Raw genomic sequence first — 24,206 nt, forward strand, 5'->3', positions numbered from 1 at the left:
TGTGTGTTTGTTTAAAAAATGAGAATGTTTCAGTTTCTCAACGTATAAAAAATGCCTGGGTTTTGTGAGCTGAAAAAGATCATGAATGATCTGTTATGGTTCTTTTTCTGAAAAAAGTTCACCTTGAGCATGAGTGGTACTTCTTGTCCGCATAGAATTCACCAACTATCATTTCTCTCTATGCCTGGCTAGTCTAGTGAACTGATGTATGTGGTTGCAATGGGAGGATGGATTGGGCTTCTATTCTCGGTGACGCTATCGAGTACCTCAAGGAGCTCCTGCACCAGTGACAACAAGGCTGATTTCCTAGGGGTTTCATACCTACTATGTGCTTATGTACTGAAATGCAACTGGCATGATGGAACGTCAGGCACACCACATGAGCTGAAATCAATGCATAACAATGGAACTTGAATTGAGTTTCAAAACAAAACAAAGCTTTAGTCTGAATCATTGGATCAAACTAGAAATGCTCACATCAAGGAGAAAATTGAAAGTTTTGACACTAACTTTAGTCTGAATCTTAGCATCGACTAGTTTCAGTACTCATCTCTGAATCTGAAATCTTGAACAGGAGCTCCAGGCGATGTCGGCCTTGAGGTGCTGGACGATGGTGCAGTGGCTGAACATGAGTGGACGGCGTCTTCTACCTTCTGGCGACGGCGACACAAGGTGGACGGCGGCGTCGACTTGCTGGCGAAGGAGCTGCGGCATGGCGGGGCCATCGGCCGAAGATGACGCAGAAGGGACGAGGTGGGGCTGCGGGGGAAGGGATGAGGTCGATGGAGGCTAGCCGGCGAGGAGGTGATCCACGACCCGCAGGGGAACCAGGTGGCGGCAAAAATTGAACCTTGTGCTTTCTCTGTTTTGGCATGGGAGACGAGGTGACGACGTGGTGCGGCGGAGAGGGGCATGGTACGTGGGATGGAGGGGGGAGGCAGCACCGTCGCCGGCGTGGGGCGTGGGACGGAGGGGGGAGGTAGCGCCATCGCTGGCGTGGGGGAGCGATGAAGAGAGCGAGGAAAGAGACGTGGTGGACTGCAGGTTTGGTTGGGACAATTCGAAGGACGAAAATGCAAAAACGCCCTTGCGACATGAATTTTGGGACGGAGGGAGTATAAAATTGCTTGTAAATGTATATAAAACATTCAAGATTGATAATATAATAGAGTGGAACAATCAAAAAATATAGATTCTTGGAGACATAGCAAATACCTTCTTCGTCAGGCTGTTTATGGCCGCCAGAGCATCATACGACTGGCCATACGAGCGGGATGATACGTCTCCAACGTGTCTATAATTTTTGAATGTTCCATGCTATTATATTGTAACATCCCAAATTTTCAATTTGGAATGTTATACATTAGGTCATCATGCATATCATATTTTATTTTGCTTTTGGTTTTGATCCTAGAAAATCCTAAGCAACTCAAGGACCCACGGAGAGAGTTGGGGATTTCGTTATTTACATATTTGAGTTTTCTCAGATTATGTAAACAGGATCATTTGATTTTATTTATTTTATCATCAATTATTTCTATTACAAAAATATGAGAGAGGGAATAAAATGACTTTCCCAAAATATAGAAATATTGAGGATTTAATAAAAAAATCAAATAAGTTTTATTTCGGAGTTTTTCGATATTTTTATTTGAATTTAGGAAAAATGCGCATTTTTCAAAGTTGTAGTTTGGGCCCAGATAAATGTTCACTTTATCGGGCTTGATTTTAGGAACCCGACAAAATTTATTTCGTGATTTTTGGAGTCCGTTTAGTATTTCTTTTTATTTTTCTTCCGAGCGGATTTATAAAAAAAAAACTGGAACCGACTCCGGGCCGTACCCGGCCAGGAAACCTCCGCCCGGGGCCTTTATATAGCGCCCGAGCCGGCCCAAGGAGGAGCCCCGCCGCCAGCGCCCGACATAACCCTAGCCCCAGCCCCAGCCGCCGCCGCCACCGCCGCCGCCACCGGAGTGCGCGCCTTTCGAGGTTCGCCGCCGCCTCGTTTTCCGTGCAGTTTTTTTTAGAATTTTTTTTCTGTTCGTCGTTTTTTTCTTTTTCGTCGGATTTTCCGCGGTTATTTTTTGATCGCGATTTCTGATCCGATTTTCGTTTTAGTATAACTTTTCGCTCGTTTATCGGAATCAGGCGATTCAAGCGCCTGGAGTTTCGTCTCGAAACCCTCTTTCCGAATAATCAACTTAAACAAGTTTTTGCTACAGTAAAATTTGCCCTAGATCCAGATTACTAGAACGAAGTTGTTTTCTTTCGCCATTTGATTTCTTTTGCTTCGTTCGATTTGATTCTTTTTGCAAACCAGGGTTCTTAAGTTGAACTTTCTGGTTAGATCTTCTATTTGAGTTTTACCTGTGCATTAGATGAGTACTTATTGTATGCTTGTTGTTTGTCTGCGATAGAATACCCGGAGTGCGCTGCTTGTTACTTCGAATCTCTAGGTTACTCGGATCATCAGCAAGGCAAGTAACACTTTGATCATACCTTTTCTACAACCCAGTTTTATTGCATTAGATCAATCCTCACACATTGCATGATTAGGATCTAATTAAATTGTGGGATGGGATGTAGATGAGGTAGTACCTATTACCTGTTTATTATCAAACCTTTGGGAGTTACTTCTACGTTTGCTTATTATGCCATGCTATGCCAGTAGACGTGGATTGGGTGAGTGATATCCATGACAGATGTGAGATTTATAATTAAGGGTTTATCTAAGGTGGCAACCTAACACACATCTGGGTGGATTGAGGCACCTGGGGTTACCAGGACTTGCCTGTTTTCTTTTGGACCGCCACCCAGGCTCAAAGGGATCATGAGATTATTCATACTAGAAACTTCCGTGTGCAGCCACAAGCTATTATGGGCTCTAGCATAGTTGACTAAGTCGTGTGAACTCTTACAGTGGTAGACTAGCAGATGTAGGGGTTGTAGGTGGTACGGTCTACCCATCGTAAGGTGCAAACGCTTCTGAAAGACTATGTCTCGGTCATCCGTTTTCTCAAACACCCTGTAGTGCGAGAAACCAAACGGAGGCGATCGAGTCTTGTGGGGAAAAGTGCGCAAACCTCTGCAGAGTGTAACAAACTAATCATGATTAGCCGTGTCCCCGGTTATGGACATCTTGAGTATCTAGTACCTGGATTATCATGTGAATCTCAACATGTTACTCTAAATTAATTTTGTGGGATTTTAATGATGTTACTTAATTGGGATTGAGGATGCTGTCAACCATTCTCAATGTTTCACAACCACCATGATAGTAATTAATTTTATTCCTTTGCAGTAGGGAAAAATTGGCTTTACGCAAAACTGTAACCATAGAGCTTTCCACCAGCCAAATATGCATATAGTATAGTTGTTGCATTCCATTACTCTCTATGTGTTACCTTGCCAGCATATTCCATGTGCTGACCCGTTTCGGGCTGCAACGTTAATGTTGCAGACTTTTCAGACGATGATTGAGGAGTTTTAGGTCATGGTTCTATACTCAGTGATGCCGTTGGAGTTGATGGACTCACTTATCTTCCAAGCCTTCCGCTATTATCGTTATTAGATGGCCTTAAGCCATATTTATTGTTTTAAGTTCTCTTTTGAGACACTCGATGTAATAAGTGTGTGATTGCTACTCTGCTATAAATCCTCCGAGTACTGTGTGTTGTCAGCATTACTGATCCAGGGATGACACCGGAGCACAGAGATCAGACTGTTTGAGGTCTGGTCGCTACATATATTATCTGTGTTGGATGTTTTATATGCATTAATATGCTATTTTATATTATTTTTGGGACTAACTTATTAACCCAAAGCCTAGTGGCAGTTTTTGTTTTTTTCCTTGTTTTGGAGTTTTACAGAAAAAGGAATATCAAACGGAGTCCAAACAGAATAAAACTTTCACGCTAATTTTTCTTGGACTAGAAGACACATGTAGGACTTGGAGTTGAAGTCAGAGGAGTCCCGAGGTGGCTACAAGCCACAGGGGCGCGCCCCGGGGAGCGTCCTGAAGGATTGTGGGCCCCTCAGAGGTCCTCCAACCCTAATCTTTCGCCTATAAATCACAAATATTCCCAAACGACTAGAAGCGTCCACCAAAATACTTTTCCGCCGCCGTAACCTTCTGTACCTGTGAGATCCCATCTAGGGACCTTTTCTGGCACCCTCCCGGAGGGGGATTCGATCACGGAGGGTTTCTTCATCAACTCTATTGCCCATCCGATGAAGCGTGAGTAGTTTACCACAGACCTAGGGGTCCATAGCTAGTAGCTAGATGGCTTCTCTTCTCTCTTTGATCCTCTATACCATGTTCTCGTTGATGTTCTTGGAGATCTATCCTATGTAATCTTCTTTTGTGTTGTGTTTGTCGAGATCCAATGAATTGTGGATTTATGATCAATTTATCTATGAATATTATTTGAATCTTCTCTGAATTTTTATATGCATAATTTGATATCTTTGTATTTCTCTTCGAATTATTCGTTTGGTTTGGCCAACTAGATTGGTTCTTCTTGCAATGGAAGAGGTGCTTAGTTTTGGGTTCAATCTTGTGGTGATCTCACCCAGTGACAAAGTAGGGGTAGCGAGACACATATTGTATTGTTGCCATCAAGGGTAAAAAGATGGGGTTTTCATCATATAGCTTGAGTTTATCCCTCTACATCCGTTGCATGGCAATCTCTACTCACTCACATTGATATCTATTGATGGGCATCTCCATAGCCCGTTAATACGCCTAGTCGATGTGAGACTATCTCCTTCTTTTTGTCTTCTCCACAACCACCATATTTTATTCCTCTTATAGTGCTATATCCATGGCTCACGCTCATGTATTGCATGAAAGTTGAAAAAGTTTGAGAACATCAAAAGTATGAAACAATTGCTTGGCTTGTCACCGGGGATGTGCATGATTTAATACATTGTGTGATGAAGATGGAGCATAGCCAGACTATATGATTTTGTAAGGATAACTTTCTTTGGCCATGTTATTTTGAGAAGACACAATTATTTTATTAGTATGCTTGAAGTATTATTGTTTTTATATCAATATTAAACTTTTGTTTTGAATCTTATGGATTTGAATATTCATGCCACAATAAAGAAAATTACATAGATAAATATGTTAGGTAACTTTCCACATCAAAAATTCTATTTTTATCATTTACCTACTTGAGGACGAGCAGGAATTAAGCTTGGCGATGCTTGATACGCCTCCAACGTATCTATATTTTTTTATTGTTCCATGCTATTATATTATCTGTTTTGGATGTTTTGTATGCATTAATGTGCTGTTTTATATTATTTTTGGGACTAACTTATTAAACAGAGCCCAGTGCCAGTTTCTGTTTTTCCTTGTTTTTGAGTTTTACAGAAAAGGAATATCAAACGGAGTCCAAACCGAGTAAAACTTTCGCGATGATTTTTATTGGACCAGAAGACACTCATAGGACTTGGAGATGAAGTCAGAGCAGTCCCGAGGTGGCCACAAGCCACCGGGGCGCGCCCCTGTGGGGGGCGGGGTGCCTTGAGGGCTTGTGGGCCCCTCGGAGCTCCTCCAACCCTAATCTTCTGATGAAGCGTGAGTAGTTTACCACAGACATACAGGTCCTTAGCTAGTAGCTAGATGACTTATTTTCTCTCTTTGATCCTCAATACCATGTTCTCCTTGATGTTCTTGGAGATCTATCCGATGTAATATTTTTTGCGGTGTGTTTGTCGAGATCTGATGAATATTGGATTTATGATCAGTTTGTCTATGAATGTTGTTTGAATCTTCTCTAAATCCTTAGATGCATCATTTGGTATCTTTGTATTTCTCTTCGAATTATCGGTTTGGTTTGGCCAACTAGATTGGTTCTTCTTGCAATGGGAGAGGTGCTTAGTTTTGGGTTTAATCTTGCGGTGATCTCACCCAGTGACAAAGTAGGGGTAGCGAGACACGTATTGTATTGTTGCCATCAAGGGTAATAAGATGGGGTTATCATCATATTGCTTGAGTTTATCCCTCTACATCATGTCATCTTGATTAAGGCGTTACTCCGTTCTTGTGAACTTAATACTCTAGATGCATGCTGGATAGCGATCGATGTGTGGAGTAATAGTAGTAGATGCAGGCTGGAGTCGGTCTACTTGACACGGACGTGATGCCTATATTCGTAATCATTGCCTTGGATATCGTCATAACTTTGTGCTTTTCTATCAATTGCTCGACAGTAATTTGTTCACCCACCATATTATTTTCCTTCAAGAGAGAAGCCTCTAGTGAAACCTATGGCCCCCGAGTCTATTTTCCATCATTTATTTTCAGATCTATAAACCAAAAAACCTAAAAATACCTTGCTGCAATTTATTTACTTCTATTTTTTTACATTTAATAATCTTTTATATCTATCCCTATCAGATATCACCTTTGCAAGTGATCGTGAAGGGATTGACAACCCCTTTATCGTGTTGGCTGCAAGTGTTTGATTGTTTGTACATGTGCATAGATTGAGGCTTGCTTGTATCTCCTACTAGATTGATACCTTGGTTCTTAACTGAGGGAAATACTTATCTCTACTTTGCTGCATCACCCTTTCCTCTTCATGGGAAAAACCAACGCAAGCTCAAGAAGTAGCACGTGACCACTCGTATGGAAGGTCGTCGTTCTCTCTGCCAATGAAATTCTTTCCGTGCATACCTCATACGACCGTCGATGCGACCGGCAATGCTCGCATGAACACCGTCAAATGCTCTATTCTTCTTTCTCTTCTGGTCAAGGGTGTCATATGACCGCCCATACGAGTGCTTGTGCTCGCTCGAAGCATCGTCATATGCTTTGGACTCTTTCTCTAGTTCTGCGAACAGATCATACAACCGCCCATATGAGCATTAGCACTCGCATGATACGCCGTTCATGACTCTGTTGCCTCTTGTTGTTTTCTGTTGGAACCACCAGGAAGGCATACGACTAGCCATACGACCACCTTGGTCGCATGAAATTCCATCTTTGCATCTGTTTCTTTCGAAACTTCTCTTCTCTAAAAATTCTGGTGGGGTTAGTTCCAACATAATACATAGGCATATATCTAGGAATCCAAACATAAGTACAACACATAATAGTTTTGCACATATCAAAGCCTTCATTAGAACGACTCTTCCAAAGTCAACCTCTTTAACTAGAACTTCAACACTCTTTTTAATGAAACAAAAATAAAACTTACTTTTCTACTTTATTTGCGTGGGTTGCCTCCCACGAAGCGCTTATTTTCGACTGGATAGCTCGACCATAGTGAATATCATGTATGTGCAAATGCACCGAGACTATAACTTCTAGCATTGACAATAATGTTGTCTCTAGTGTAGGTATTCATTTTCTTTTTCCTGGCGAAATGTCTCACAAATGGATCTTTTGCAGGCAAGTCAAATCGTACATTCCCCTCAAACACATTTATCACAAATTTAATAGACCTTAGAAACGGCCCACCAAGAATTATAGGAGCAATTAGATCTTCATGCATATAAACTATCACAAGATTAATCATGATAGGGCAATCATTTATTTGAACTATAACTCCATGCTTAATTCCTACTGAATGAGTAAAAGTAGATTAGCCATAGTCAACCTAATCACAGTAGTAACATAAGGACCTAGATTGAGACTATCATAAACTAACTTAGGGATAGTGGAAACACTAGCACCTAGATCACATAAAGCATTGAATTTATTTAAACCAATATCAATCTTTATAGTAGGTTCAAAATCATCTTATTGCTTAGCAGGAAACTTACTGTACAACTTCTTTGTTTCATCATCTAACTCATGTACCTTGGATGCAATGTGATCAACAAAGACATTATATGCCTCGTTATTTGTTACCTCAGGTAGTGGGTGCTTCATTGCTATCATCTTCACAAAGTCTGCAATGGTGTAAGTGTATTCTGGCTCATGGCTCTTATCAAGCTCTTCTGCGTTTTCTTCATTGCTTACCATCATGTTGACATCTTCAACTGGGTTGGGTTCCTATTTCCCTGCAAACTTGGCTAAGATTAAGGTTTGGCTCTCTACAATTTTAGCCACTTGTGCTTCCATATTCTTGGTTCTTCCATCAAGAATCTACACATCATTTGTTATTCCAAAAATCTTAACGGTCAAATGACCAAGTAAGTTATCATGTTTTTCAGAATATTTTTTTAAGGTGTCATTCTGCTCATTTTGACTAGCAATAAAAAAATCAGAGTATCCTCAAGAGTATTTGTATTGCTTTTGCTACCTCCATTAAAATTGTTGGGTGCTCCTCTATTATTAGGATAAGGTAATCTAGGAGCATATCCATTATTTTTCCAGTTCGGATTATAGCTATTGCGAACAATAAAATTAACATCATTCACTTCGTCATCAGTGATGGCATTCACTTTTACCTCTTCATTACCTTTCATGACGTAGATGAGTTCATTAATTTTATCTGTCAACTTCATATTCTTTTCTTCCACCGCATTGACTCTTTCGGTGGTGATACGTCTCCAACGTATCTATAATTTTTGATTGTTACATGCTCTTATATTAACAATCTTGGATGTTTTATAATCATTTTATATCATTTTTGCTACTAACCTATTGACATAGTGCCAAGTGCCAGCTGCTGTTTTTTGCATTTTTTTACATCGTAGATAGTCAATACCAAACGAAGTCCAAACGCAGCGAAACATTTTGTGGAATTTTTATGGACTAGAAGACATCCAATGGGCCAGAGAAGCACCTCAGGGGTTCCCCAAGGGGGGCACAACCCACCAGGTTGCGCCTAGGCCCCCAGGCGCGCCCAGGTGGGTTGTGCCCACCTCAGTGGCCTCCCGCACCGCCTCTTTGCTCTATAAATACCCAATATTCCAGAAACCCTAGGGGAGTCGACGAAAATCAATTCCAGCCGCCGCAGAGTCCAGAACCACCAGATCCAATCTAGACACCATTACGGAGGGGTTCACCACTTCCATTGGTGCCTCTCCGATGATAGGTGAGTAGTTCTTTGTAGACCTTCGGGTCCGTAGTTAGTAGCTAGATGGCTTCCTCTGTCTCGTTTGATTCTTAATACAATGGTCTCTTGGAGATCCATATGACGTAACTCTTTTGCGGTGTGTTTGTTGGGATCCGATGAACTTTGAGTTTATGATCAGATCTATCTCTTTTTATCCATGAAAGTTATTTGAGTTTCTTTGATCTCTTATATGCATGATTGCTTATAGCCTCGTATTTCTTCTCCGATATTTGGATTTTGTTTGGCCAACTTGATCTATTTATCTTGCAATGTGAAGAGGTGCTTTGTAGTGGGCTCGATCTTACGGTGCCTGATCCCAGTGACAGAAGGGGAACCGACACGTATGTATTGTTGCTACTAAGGATAAAATGATGGGGTCTATTTCTACATAAATAGATGTTGTCTACATCATGTCATCATTCTTATTGCATTACTTTGTTTCTCCATGAACTTAATACACTAGATGCATGCTGGATAGCGGTCGATGTGTGGAGTAATAGTAGTAGATGCAGGCAGGAGTCGGTCTACTAATCTTGGACGTGATGCCTATATAATGATCATTTCCTGTATATCGTCATGATTATTTGAAGTTCTATCAATTGCCCAACAGTAAATCGTTTACACACCGTTTGCTATCTTTCTCGAGAGAAGCCACTAGTGAAATCTACGACCCCTGGGTCTCTTTCTCATATTATTTTCCTTTGCGATCTATTTTATTTAACTTTTTTTTCAGATCTTTTAAACCCAAAAATACCAAAATACCTTGCTGCAATTTATTATTATTTATTTTATTTGGTGTTAGATCTATCAATCTACTACAATTTATTCACGCCCGTTTGCCAATTTCTGGCGTTGTTACCCGAAAGGATAACCCCTTTAATATGTCGGGTTGCGAGTATTTGTTATTTGTGTGCAGGTGCCATTTACGTGTTGTAGCTTGGTTCTCCTACTGGTTCGATAACCTTGGTTTCATCACTAAGGGAAATACCTACCATTGTTGTGCTACATCATCCCTTCCTCTTTGGGGAAATACCGACGTAGCTTAAAGCCGTGATCAAAAGGAATTTCTGGCGCCGTTGCCAGGAGGATCTTCAACATATACCAGGTTCCTAATCACAAATCTCATCTCCTCGCAATTTACAATATTTGCCATTTGCCTCTTGTTTTCCTCTCCCCCACTTCACGAAAATTTGCCATTTTATTCGCCCTCTTTTTCGTTTGCCGTTTTCTTGTCGGATCTGTTTTTGAGTGCAATCTTGTTGTGTAGTCATCATGGCTCAAGAGAACACCAAGTTGTGTGATTTCTCAAATACCAACAACAAAGTTTTATTGGCACTCCGATTGCTCCCGCCACTAGTGCGGAATCTTGTGATATTAATACTGCTTTGCTGAATCTTGTTATGAAATATCAATTTTCCGGTACTCCTAATGAGGATGCCGCATCCCATCCTAATACCTTCGTGGAATTATGTGATATGCGAAAGAGAAAATATGTGGACAATGATATTGTGAAGATGAAATTATTTACGTTTTCTTCGCGTGATTCTGCAAAAAAAATTCTTCTGCGGCTCGCAATAGTATCGATTCTTGGAATAAGTGCAAAGATGCTTTTATAACTAAGTATTTTCCGCCTGCAAAAATTATTTGCCTTAGAACCCTGATACGTCTCCAACGTATCTATAATTTTTGATTGTTCCATGCTATATTATATCCTATTTTGGACATTATTGGGCTTTATTATACACTTTTATATTATTTTTGGGACTAACCTATTAACCGGAGGCCCAACCCAGAATTGCTGTTTTTTTGCCTATTTTAGAGTTTCGCAGAAAAAGAATATCAAACGGATTCCAAACGGAATGAAACCTTCGGGAACGTGATTTTTGGAAGAAACATGATCCAGAGGACTTGGATCCTACGTCAAGACATCAACCAGGAAGGCACGAGGTAGGGGCGCGCCTACCCCCCCCCCCCCCCAGGCGCACCCTCCACCCTCGTGGGGCCCATGTTGCTCCACCGACATACTTGTTCCTCCTATATATACCTACGTACCCCCAAACTACCAGATACGGAGCCAAAACCCTAATTCCATCGCCGTAACTTTCTGTATCCACGAGATCCCATCTTGGGGCCTTTTCCGGAGCTCCGCCGGAGGGGGTATCGATCACGGAGGGCTTCTACATCAACACCGTAGCCTCTCCGATGAAGTGTGAGTAGTTTACTTCAGACATTCGGGTCCATAGTTATTAGCTAGATGGCTTCTTGTCTCTTTATGGATCTCAATACAAAGTTCTCCCCCTCTCTTGTGGAGATCTATTCGATGTAATCTTCTTTTGCGGTGTGTTTGTTGAGACCGATGAATTGTGGGTTTATGATCAAGTTTATCTATGAACAATATTTGAATCTTCTCTGAATTTTTTATGTATGATTGGTTATCTTTGCAAGTCTCTTCAAATTATCAGTTTGGTTTGGCCTACTAGATTGATCTTTCTTGCAATGGGAGAAGTTCTTAGCTTTGGGTTCAATCTTGCGGTGTCCTTTCCCTATGATAGTAGGGGCAGCAAGGCACGTATTGTATTGTATTGTATTGTTGCCATCGAGGATAACAAGATGGGGTTTATATCATATTGCATGAGTTTATCCCTCTACATCATGTCATCTTGCTTAAAGTGTTACTCTGTTCTCTTGAACTTAATACTCTAGACGCATGCTGGATAGCGGTCGATGTGTGGAGTAATAGTAGTAGATGCAGGCAGGACTCGGTCTACTTGTCTTGGACATGATGCCTATCACTACAAAAAAATACACTTCCGTGATGATACGTGTTTGTCACAGTAGGTCGCGTTTTTTATCATGCATGTACATCCATGACAAATTTATGACAGAATCAAGATAGTCATACATGTGCTGTCGTAGACGTGTCAGGTCCGCGTTGGCACATGTGTCACTCATCCAATGGGCGAGACGCGCTGATGATATGTTGACACGTGGACCGGCCCATCAAGTTTAAATGGGCCGGCCCAACTGAAGGTCCACAAGATTTTGCGGACCATAATGGGACGGCCCAGCTAAAGGCCCACGAGATTTTGTGGACCATAATGGGCTGGCCCAGCTAAAGGCCCACAAGATTTTGCGGGCCATAATTGGTCGGGCTAGGTAAAGGCCCACAAGATTTTTGTGTGCCATAATGGGCCGGCCCAGGTAAAGGCCCACAAGATTCTTGCTGGTCATAATGGGCCGGCCCATCTAAAGGCCCACGAGATTTCGCCGACATTATTGGGCCGGCCCAGCTGTAGGCCCACAAGATTTTGAGGACCCTAGTAGGCCGGCCCATTAACTGGTTGCCATGTTTTGGGCCAAATGCCGGCCCATATTTGATCCGGTCCATTAATGGCCTGCCATGCTCCGGGCCTAATAGTGGCCCATATGAGATCCGGCCCGTTAAAAGCCTACCATGTTCTGGGCTAAATTACGGCCCAGATCAGGTCCGACCCTTTAAGAGGCTTTGGGCTCAATTATGGCCCATATCAGATTCGGCCCGTCAACTGGACACTATGCTTTTGGGCCCACTTGCTAAAGGCCCACTTAGTAATTCGGCCTGATATTAGTTTTGGCCTGTTAAGGGCCCGTTTAACATTTCGATCCTATATTAATTTCGGCCTGTTAAAAACCCGTCATATAGTTGGGCCTAACTACGGCCCGGTTTGCATTCGGCCTGCTCGCAGCCAATATCTGATTGGGCCAAACAAGGACCGAGACAATTTTGGCCTGTTAAAAGCCCGTGATTTGATTCGCACAATCATGGGCCGGGGTTCAGTTCGGGCTGCTGCCGGCCCGTGAGCTATTCGGCACGTTTTAGGCCCAACCTACATCGTGATTGCATGATGACCCGATTATGTACCGTAATTTTACGGTTTGGCCGGTTTACTGCGAAGACAGGATATATATATATATAGTAAAATAACTGCAGCATCGTGAATAAGAAAAAACGTAGACTATACAATAAAGAAATTACGGCATATTACATCCACTGGGCATCAAAGTTCGCCCCTATGATAATAAAGCACAAGCAGATAGCAGATTACATACACTGGGCATCAAAGATTGCCACCAGTGCAAATAAACACGCCGACAAAATAATATACAAAATCGACAACACTTCAATAGAGTTCAAGAAAGGTTAGCCCTGCTGGGGAGCTGCAGCGCAAGCAGTTGCACAAGGTGATGATACTGCGCTTGTTCAACACTTATATCTTCCTGACTCTGAAATATAAACAAGCAGACAGATGACAAGTTTTGCACATAAAAGTATAAGTGCTGACAATTCATCACATTTCTTACTGACAAATAAAGTGACACAGTTTAAAATTGCATTAACACAATATGGTATTGTTCAGGTCAAGACATGGCAGGAAATGACATTGTGAAGGAGTTGGCAGCTTCACGACACCACTGGATTACAGATCAAGAACTCATAAGTATCAATGGTTAGTGTGCTGTCAATTTATACCATTTCAGATTGGCAAATAAAGAGACGGTTTAAATAATAGTAGAATGATATGACATTGTTCATAGTTAAGACATTGCAGAATATGACATTGTGCTGTAGTGGGTAGGTTCCCCACATCACTGGATTACAGATGAAGAACAGAAGCATACATGCAGTGCAAAAGAAGATCACTTGCTCTGTATAGGTTAATTTACATGGTATGAAGAAGGAACTAGGTTGTACAACTGAAAACTTAAATTGAGAAAGGACAAACTTTTGTTTATGAACTACATAATAAACTTTAAATAAGCAATTTGATGCAAACACCAAAAATAAACAGCTGTTGCAGTCATGCCTAACCAAATATATACAACAAAGTCTGAAGGCTTGAGATGGACAAACGTACATTATTGGTGAAGACAGGCTCTATAAAGGCCTTGTCCATGCTGATGGTGATCGGGGGGCAATTCAAGAAGTTTACCACAGAATCTTCTTCAAAAGCATTGCCTTTATTCTACATTTTGTTAAGAGTAAATATAGATGTGATAATATACAAAAAATGGAGAATATTTAAGATAAGATGAACAGTGATGCTACATAACCAAGTAGCTATAAATGTAAGTGCAGCGATACAGGCAAAAGGTACATCCAAGAGCAATGCACAACTAAACTTCTTCAGTACCAACCTTATGGTAAGAGTAAATATAGATCTGATGTGTAGAAAATGGAGAGCAAAGGAAAATAAGCTGCAGAGTGATGGTACATGAACAACTACCTGTCATTATAAGTACACTAATAAAGGACAACATGTACTTACAAGAACAATGCAGAGCTAAAAAAACATTGGCATTGGATATATTCTACACTAATGTAACCATTCATACAGTCAGATAATTTGGAGCGAACAATTGATAAGCAAGCTATCATGCATACTGCTGTCACATAATGAACCAGGTATGTATGCAAGTACTGTGATACAGGACAACAGGTACTAACAAGAGCAAAGCAGCGGGCATCATATTTGCGATATCCTATCGTTCTTGTCAAACCGGAATTCTTCTTTGAGCAGATTTCCTGCAAAAAAGATCCGTAAGGCACATGCGTAAAAGTAGAAGTTCAAATTGTCATGTGATTTCATAGACAATACCTCATCCTGGGAACGAAACCAGTGCATAACAAGGTTTTTCCATTCAATGTCTTCTAAATTTAGCACAGGAGACTTCACCGAAAATTCGTTTATAGACTTGCCATCAAAGTGTGATTTCCTCAGGAAACACCGATATTACTGCAATGCTTCCTTGAAAAAAACAAGCAAGCTTTGCTCGTCATGACTATCCAGATTGACAATCAGCAGAAAACAGGAAAATAATAACCATGAATAATAGCACTTACACGTAAGTTGGACAGGAAGATGTGAAAATGGTGTTTGTCTTCACAATAATCTTCCCATGATGGGAATATATGCACGTAGTCCCGAACAACATTGAAAGCATTGTCTTTTAAACTGGGAATAAATGGAACGGGGTTCCAATCTGCATGAATTGGTCATCTCTGCAGTTGGGATAGGTCTTCGGCCGGTGGACTTGTTGTACTTTTTGCTGGAGTGGGATTTTTCTGTGGTACAGCTGGTGCTATGGCAAATGAAATCGGTATTCCTTTTGCTGGAGTGCAGGTCATGTGTGGTGGGGCTAGTGGTGGGGCCAGTGAAGTATGGGTACAGTCTGCTGGAGTCGGTCCTACATTTTGTGTCACTGGTTGTACAACCAATATAAGTGGGGTGCTGTCTGATTTCTCCCGCACCACCACGTTTTTCAAGGACTTTGCTGGTGCTCCTTCAGGTTCGGCAATCACCCTCTTCCTTTTTGATGTCTGATGCACATGAATAACATTTGAGTGGAAAAACATGGTATGTTGACAGATGGAATATGTATTGATAATGGATGTGCATGGCATCTCGACATATATGATGAGTAAACTAAGCAGATGGCGGTGCAACAAAGTAGAAGAAATGCAAGACAACATATGCAAGATACCCGCAATCAATAAAACATCGCCAAGTTAGAACAGGCACCTTGATGGGTGAACAGGACAGGCCATCTGCCTTTGACTCCTCGAGGTTAGAATAGTCATTAGGATCATATTCTGAACAAGAATCAACAGGTGGGGAGCGTATGAGTTTCATTGCATCCAGAATGGCACTCAATGCCTTGGTGCCAATTTTGTAAGTCATTGCAGTGTTTAGCTTCAAGAGTGGACTGCTGCTAGTGCGACACAAAGCAGCTACACAGATCATAGTGTAGATATAACAGGAAAACCTTAAGCATCAGAGTAAAATCAGTAAAGTGGAACTTGCTGGAATATATGTGCTAGTATTGCCGGTACGGCTAGAAAGGCCTCGGATACCAGCTCTCTTCAAGTGACGGTGCGGTACTGTTAATATCAGTGTAACTCTCAAAGGCGACACAGCTCCCCACATTTCCTTGCTATTCTTATAGGATTCAAGTGGGCAGGCCACTACAAATCCTATTCCTATGTCTACAAGATCCTACGAATCAAAGAGGCTCAAAGTGTCCATCACAACCGACCGTATAAACCTCTACACTGCAAGTCCCTTCTCATCTTCAGTACAAGGAACATACTCTACTACTATCATACTCCCTCCGTTCCAAAATATAAGTCTTGGTAGAGATTTCCACTATGGATCACATACAGATGTATCCAGATACATTTTAGAGTGTCGATTCACTCATTTTGCTCCATATGTAGTCCATGGTGGAATCTATACAAAGACTTGTATTTAGGAACAGAGAGAGTACATATTAAAGAAGAACGGAAGAGGAACATGGTAAAGAAGAGCAAGCAGATTTTGGATAATAAAATGTTGGTTGCGCAGTGCCCACACATGATGAACCAGAGTGCATTAAGAATGCAACTCCCAGCTGTCTCTCGACCATTTCAGACGGTTGGATGAAGATCCTACGTCTCCTAACCCTTCTTCTTCCTCGTCTCTGATTCTTCCCATACAGAACACCGCACGGGCCGCCGGCCGGACCACTGGCCCCCACCGCATGTGTTCCTCCGCCACCCCCACCCCACCCCCGCCCCAACCCCCACCCGCGTCGATTTTTCTTCATTCGGCGAGGCCCCACAACCACCCGAGCCCCTTCGATCGCACCAGCGAACTCTGGCGATCTCTGAAAAATCGACTGACCCAATTTTGAAATTTAGTCTACTGTGATTTAACTAGTGTGGAATATAAAAGGGGAAAACCATAAGCATTGGGAGTATAGTGTTGAGCGTGCCATGGCGGATCTGAAGGTGCAAACCGGACAAAGGCAACTTCGCAACCAATACAAGAAATCAGAGTAAAGCAGTGGCGATCTATTTCTTGCTGCGATAAATAAGTTGAGCAGATACGAAAGAGTACCGCCTCTGGTGCGGCGCCGTGTACGCATCTGCTGGGAATTTGACGGTGCTGCGGTAGCGATGGATGTCGGCGGCGTGGAAGTAGATCTAGGAGGGTAGACGGTGGCGGCGGGGCGCGGTGGACGAGACGGTCGTAGGAGCGGCGCCGGCAAGGTGGACGATGGCGAGGATGAAGGGAGAGGACGGGATGCAAGGATCCTGGTCTGAAGCCGTGGATGAGAGAGGTCGATCTCTTGTAATGGACGGCGGTGTCGGGGTATCAGCTCCAGCATGGTGGAGGAGGACGGCGGTGGATGGGGTGGGGTACGGCGGCGGACGGAGGAGGGTGGGGTGGAGAGGGTGTTTTGGCGCCCACGGAGTACGAATGGGGAAAATGGAGGTGGAGAGGAAGGGGGGAACCATGTATTCAGGGCGCGCTTGTCTCAAATGCGAGGAAATTTACTAACTTAGCCCTTGTTTCAAATTTCTACTACATCACAGCAACATTAGTCGGTTGGGGATAGGACGGTAATCTCGCACACACCGAATATTTGCCGACAAGAGTTTGTTTTTGGCGCCCACCGTGTATGAATATGAATCGGGGAGGGAGTCGATTTTGGCCGAGGACACACTGTGTTTTGGCGCCCACCGTGTGTGAATCCAGGTGAGAGGCGGTTACGACACGTTTGGGTGAAATTACAAACCTACCCCTATCGAAACCTATAGAAATCCAGCAGATAGGCTTTGCATGGCAGGGATAGGTAGTAGTGATTTCCATCTCGCAGATTTTGGTTTTGGGCGGTTACTGTGACTTCCCCTGCTTCGTTCAAATTTTGCAGAGTGCACGTTTACCGTGCCAACTCAATTCGAATCCCGTTTGTGTTCTATTTTTTTTCCGGGCGGGATCCATTTTCAATTGGAATTACATTCTATATACATCATTTTTTATATATACTTTCAAAAGCACAACAAAGAATTATGCTCCTTTATATGTATAATATGATTTACAAATACAACGATCTCGAAATCATAAGGTTGAATTCGAAAAAATTTAACCAAATTATGTTCTACTAAAATGTATGGATCAGTAATATCTACATATTAAATAACATAGATGTGCGTGAATTCATATGAGTATGCATGTTTGATAGATCAATTTTGGTTCGAGTATGGATTACATGTATCATCATCTCGAATTCAAATATTTGAATCCGTTTTTTGTTCACTCCTTTCACGCCCATCTCTCTCGCATGCATGCTCCTTCAGGTAGCTATCACTCTCTTTTCTCCAGCTCACCCGCACGCTCACTTCATGTTTCTCCTATCCTCGCAAACATGGTCTCTCGACGTCTCCCTTGAGAAGTGTCACACTCTCCCTATCATTATACATTACACGGTTTTCATTATCTCTCACGTCTCTACTGTTCTCTGGTATCACTCGGTACCTAAGCTTTATTTTTCACCACCACACACACAGTCTCCACTCGTCTTTCACTTTGTCTTTCTCTCCATGGGATTCTCTCACACACCCTATATGTCTCTACATATGACTCATACCACTAAAATTACTCTCTCTGTCTCTCCTGTAGACACAACATTTGTTGCGGTCTCCTTTTCGTCTCCATCCCAGACTGACAGTATTCATTTGTTTATCGATCAGACAACCCCGACTACCGTCTCCTCTCTCTTTCTCATAGACACACACACAACACCTGCTTCCACTCCCCTTCCCGACTACCGTCTCTCTCTCACACACAAAACTCTCGCTTTCGCACCCCGACTCGTATTTCTCTCACAAACATTTATCGACTAGCTAGCCTCTAGATAGGTTTATACACCCGCACACTCGTGCTTCCACCATCGCATACATGTCTCTCTCGCGCTCCTTGTATCTATGTAGATTTTTCTTCCCTTCTTGAGACACGCCCTCTCGATCATGCACACACACACTATCGCCTCATTTTAAGCTGATACCTATCGCACACACACTCCTTGTGTCTTTGTCACACATGCACTCTGTCCTCCTCCACTCTCCCTCTCTCTCACACACACATGGGCTTTTTGCAACAACTAGCAAGATGCACATGCGTTGCATGGAACATCAAGATGCATTTGTATGAGTAGTTTATCTTGTGGGGGAAAAGGATGAATGTGGGAAAGCCTTATTAGCAAATGTGGAGAGGGGTGTGCGTATCTTTTTGCAAAATTGCCATAGTTTCCTTCCTATCCGTTAGATATAGATCGGACGGCCTATATTGCAGGATGGCAGGCACACGATCATCACCGACAATGCTCTTTATAAGAGTAGGGATAAAAAATAGTGTTGGTGATGATGGTGGGCCTGCCATCCTGCAATGGAGGTCGTCCGATTTATATCTGACGGATAGGAAGTAAAATATGGCAATTTACCCGCACTCTTCACCACATTTGCAGATAAGGCCTTCCCTCGTTCATCCTTTTCTCCCAGAAGATCTTGATGTTCCGTGCAACGCACGGGTATCTGCTAGTAAGAGTAGAAATTAGACATATACCACTTCTCGAATCTTGAAACCAACAACATTCCTCCATTATCTTGTCAAAACCACCAAAGGAATATATTTTGAGTGAAACATAACATATTTTTAGTGATATACGTATTTCAAAACTAGACTTTTTTCTATCAAATCGGTGAATATGTATTAATCTACTTTGATCGTGTGGCAAAGCATTGGCACATTGCTAGTAGTTATTATAATTTTTTGGACACCAGAAAAATGGTGGAGTACATATACGAAGAGAAGAGGCGCACGCACGCAGTCGACCTCTCGCTGTCTCGCACACATGAGTGTTACGTAAAGGCGACATTAACAAATAAACCCTAAAACCCTAGGTGCACGATTGCTGCATTTGCGGGTACCGGGTACGTGGTGGAGCACCTTTGTAGGAATAGTTAGCTTGCGTGATAATTTGATCCATAGGAGTTGATGGTCGGGACCACAGGTGAACGACTTGGAGCGCGGTGGCTCGCCAGTTGCCACAGATTGAGTAGCCACGTTTAAAATATCATTTTTTTAGTGGGGTTAAGAGTTCCGATTTTCAATGGCGCGTTATAAGTAGTAAGTAATTTTTAGAACGATTGGTATGGAGCGAAAATGGAATTCATAGTACTACGTACCTCCTTGGCGTATGGTTGTATGGTTTCTTTTTGCGATGGAGGTTGTATGGGTTTATATTGCTAGATGTTGAACCTGGTAGTTCTAGGGCAAATACTATGGTTTAGATTTAGATGTTGGTTTTCAGTAATGAAATTCGGAAGGGGAAACCCTTCTTTGATTAAAAAAAACTACTACCTCCATTCTGGTTTACTAGTCCCCATCGTACTTTGGGTCAAAGTTTGTCCACGAATTTTACTTGTAAAATGTGAATGGAAAACGAGATTTTGTTATACCCAAACAAAAAAGGACTGGAGGGAGTGATTTCTATGACACGGGCGCGACCTCTCATAGCGCAGGCATTGAACCGGCGCGCCGGCCAAGAGGGCCGCACTCGCTGCAGGCCCGACTGAGCGCGCCTCCTCGCCGCGTGCAACCAGCTTAAGACTGCCCCGCCTGCCTTCATTGAATCCGCGTGTGTGCCGGCAACATGTCCTTTCGCGAGCCGACAGGCATTTTAGAACACAAAAAATGACTAAAATATAATTAATTTACGCATGGTCTTGACTTGTTGTGCTCGCACTGGTAGCAGGGACTAGTAGAGGATTTTCTTTATTTATAACTCTCCTCACATTTTTTTGGCTTTGAAGTGAATCATGGTTGTGGAAATTATGTATGAATGTGCAGATATCTATGAACATGAGTTTGATGTGGAAATTGAACTTGGAATGTCGGGCTTGCGCGTGAATTATACCATCTCCAATGCTTCATCTGTTATTGTTCGGAAAGTAATTGCTGTTATTACATGACCCAAAAAAACATTTTGTGCCACATCAGTAGATGCACGGACATCACAACAGGCATGCTGACTGGATAAACATTTGAACCTAGCTATTATGAAGGACATTTTGTATTGACAATAGTTTTAGATAGCAGGAGACACCTGGCTTGCTCTGCCTCTGCTAGCTTATTTCTGGCTTCTTCCATCTCTTCTTTGGCTTGGGTGAAGAGAGCATCTAATTGCTCTTTTCGCTTCTTCAGGAACTCAGTTACATTCTCAAGGGCTGCTGCACGCTTTCTTTCAGCATTTACTAATGCCACGAGGACACGAACAACTGACGACTCCACCTGGCTTGTGTGTAATCCAGCATCATCTAGGAATTTGCACCTTGTGTCTAATCCAGCATCATTAGGGAACTGGCATGCAACACCCCGGTTATGATTTACCTAAGATGTAATCCAACTCTTGTCGTTTCCGGCGTTAAGTTATTTTATTTTCTCGGGTTCGGGTTTTTGTCTCCGTGTGTTGTTGTCGTTGTCATGCATCTCATATCATGTCATCGTGTGCATTGCATTTGCATACGTGTTCGTCTCATGCATCCGAGCATTTTCCCCGTTGTCTGTTTTGCATTCCGACGCTCCGTTCTCCTCCGGTGGTCATTTCTACCTTTCTTTCATGTGTGGGGGTTAAACATTTCCGGATTGGATCGAGACTTGCCAAGCGGCCTTGGTTTACTACCGGTAGACCGCCTGTCAAGTTTCGTACCATTTGGACTTCGTTTGATGCTCCAACGGTTAACCGAGGGACCGAAAAGGCCTCGTGTGTGTTGCAGCCCAACACCCCTCCAATTTGGCCCAAAACCCACCAAAACCCTCTCCATCATCTAGAGTGTTCGATCACGATCGTGTGGCCGAAAACCGCACCTCATTTGGACTCTCCTAGCTCCCTCTATGCCTATTTAAAGACCCCCTCCGAAATTCTCCTTCTCCTCTCCCCGAAACCCTAGATCCGCCACCTCGCGCCACGCCGGACACGTCCAGTCCGGCCGGACACGTCCGCCGCCCCTGATGAATCGCAGGCCGCCACGTGGGCAGCCGCACCCACCTCGCCGATGGCCCGCCCGAGCCCGCGGGAGGCCCCCGTGGCCCATCCCCGCACGCCGCCCCACGCCCTTCTCCTTCCCCATGCCCGGTGCCCGGCGCCGCCGCGCGCCATCGCCGGCCTCGTTGCTCCGGCGAGGCACCACCGCCCGACGCCACCACTGCACCGTCGCCCGACGCCCCATCGCCGGCGCCCCTCTCCGTCGCCTCCGCCGCACCGCCCCAAGTCCCACTCCAGCCGCCCCACGATCTCCTTCCACTCTGGCGGTCTACTTCGTCTCGGGCGAGCTCGAGGCGAACCTCGGGAAGCGTGCAGATCTCAGATCCAAAACATCTTGGTTGACTTTTTGCCCCGAAACCCTAACTATTTTGCTATGTTCGTCGTGCCGTTACTCCGCATCCGTAGCTCCGTTTTGGGCATATAGCATATCAAAATGTTCGTCTCAGGGAGCACATCATTTCATCTCATTGCATCATTTTCATTTGAGTTCATCTTGATGCCCGAAATGCTGTTGGAAGAGTGCTATTTGAGATAATTGTCAGATCTGCTGCTCCATTTAGATATTTGTCATTTTTGCCATGATTATTGTGTGCACCATATGCCCCTGAGCTCTACATGTGTTTTGTTATATGCTTTGCCATCTTTCCAGAGGTGCAACCCATGTATTTTTGTGATGTGTGTGGTGACTAGCACAAGCTTGCAAACTGGTGCATTCGTTAATGCTGATTTCAGGGACTTAGCAATTCCACTAAGTCCTTGATCTGTTTATCTCAATATGCCATATGTTCATGTTGTTTCCTAGTGATCCGTGCCTCTTTTGAGGATGATCAGTAAGGATGTTTTGTTAATCTTGTAGTGATCTATCCATCCATGTCTTTGTTTGCAATTATGGAGCACCCTAGCTTGAGTCAATCGAGCTCTACTTTTGCTATTTCGTGAATCTGGGAAGATTGTCTAGTTGTAAGCGATTTTGCCGAGGATGTTGTAGTTGATCCGTGCATGCTATGATATTGTTCTTACCATGTCTAGCTTGTATAATGTGTATTCTTAACGGGTGTATGCTTAGATTGTCATGACTTGCTCTATAGTGAGTGCATCGAGCTCGTAAACATGCCTACTTGATATCTATTTTGCATGCTCCAGTTTTTCACTAAGTCTGAGAACTGTTTATGTTTTTGCCATGTTCACATGCTTGCAATTGTATTTTCTGATCCCTTTTGGCTCAAGGTCACTAAGGGACTTTTGTTAAGCTCTTTGAGTAGCTCCATGCCATGCTTTACTTTGCCATGTTCAGGTCCTGTAGTATGTAGTTTTCATGCTCCAAAGTGTGCTACCTGATCTGAAATTCCAGACAAGTGTTAATTTCACTAAGTCTGAAATCTGTTTACCAAATGCATTTTTGCCATGCTTGTTTGAACCTGTTAATGGATGAATTGGCCGTAGCTCAGTGTTCATCTTTTGTTAAGCATCATGAATGGATCCCTGCCATGTATTTTGTTGTCATGTTTGAGTGCTGTAGCATGTTCATCTTGTTGCATTTGGATGGCTACTTGCTGTATATCGCAGACCGGTGCCATATTTGAATTGCTTGCCATTTCCAAACCGTGACTCCGATTCCGGCGTTCTTTATATCGTTTTCAAGCGATTTAATCTCACCTTTCCAGTGGCACACTTGGTTTTCAAAGTTGAGGCCAGGTTCATTCATTCCTTGTCAAATCTTGCATATGCATCACATATCGCATCCCGCATAGCATAGCATGTTTGCCTCATGTTGTTTGAGCTTTGCACGTGGTTGATTGTGTTCCGTTTGCTTGTTTTTCTTGTTTGGGAAGAGCCGGGATACGAGTTCGCTAACGAGGAGCCCGTTGCATTTGCTTTCGAGGATCCAGTCAACTCTGACAAGTTTGCAGGCAAGATGATCATACCCTCGAAATCACTACTATCTTTGCTTTGCTAGATGCTCGCTCTTTTGCTATGCCTATGATATGATGCCTACCACTTGCTTATCATGCCTCCCACATTGCCATGTCAAACCTCTAACCCACCATGTCCTAGCTCAGCCCCTCTTATAGCGTTACTAGTTGTAGGTGAAGATTGGAGACCGTTCCTTGATGGAACATTATTTACTTGTTGGGATATCATTATATTGCCTTGTTATCTTAATGCATCTATATACTTGGTAAAGGGTGGAAGGCTCGGCCTTTCGCCTAGTGTTTTGTTCCACTCTTGCCGCCCTAGTTTCCGTCATATCGGTGTTATGTTCCCGGATTTTGCGTTCCT

The 24,206-nt window shown here is 43.0% G+C and overlaps 1 pseudogene; it reads right to left on the reverse strand.

Moving 5' to 3' along the window:
- Positions 1 to 539: 539 nt before the first annotated feature.
- Positions 540 to 22,040, reverse strand: LOC147965813 (uncharacterized; annotated as a pseudogene).
- Positions 22,041 to 24,206: the final 2,166 nt, after the last annotated feature.

The sequence above is a fragment of the Triticum urartu genome, chromosome 6A, assembly GCF_056163025.1.
Source record: "Triticum urartu cultivar PI428250 chromosome 6A, HENAU_Tu73, whole genome shotgun sequence".
Lineage (NCBI taxonomy): Eukaryota > Viridiplantae > Streptophyta > Magnoliopsida > Poales > Poaceae > Triticum > Triticum urartu.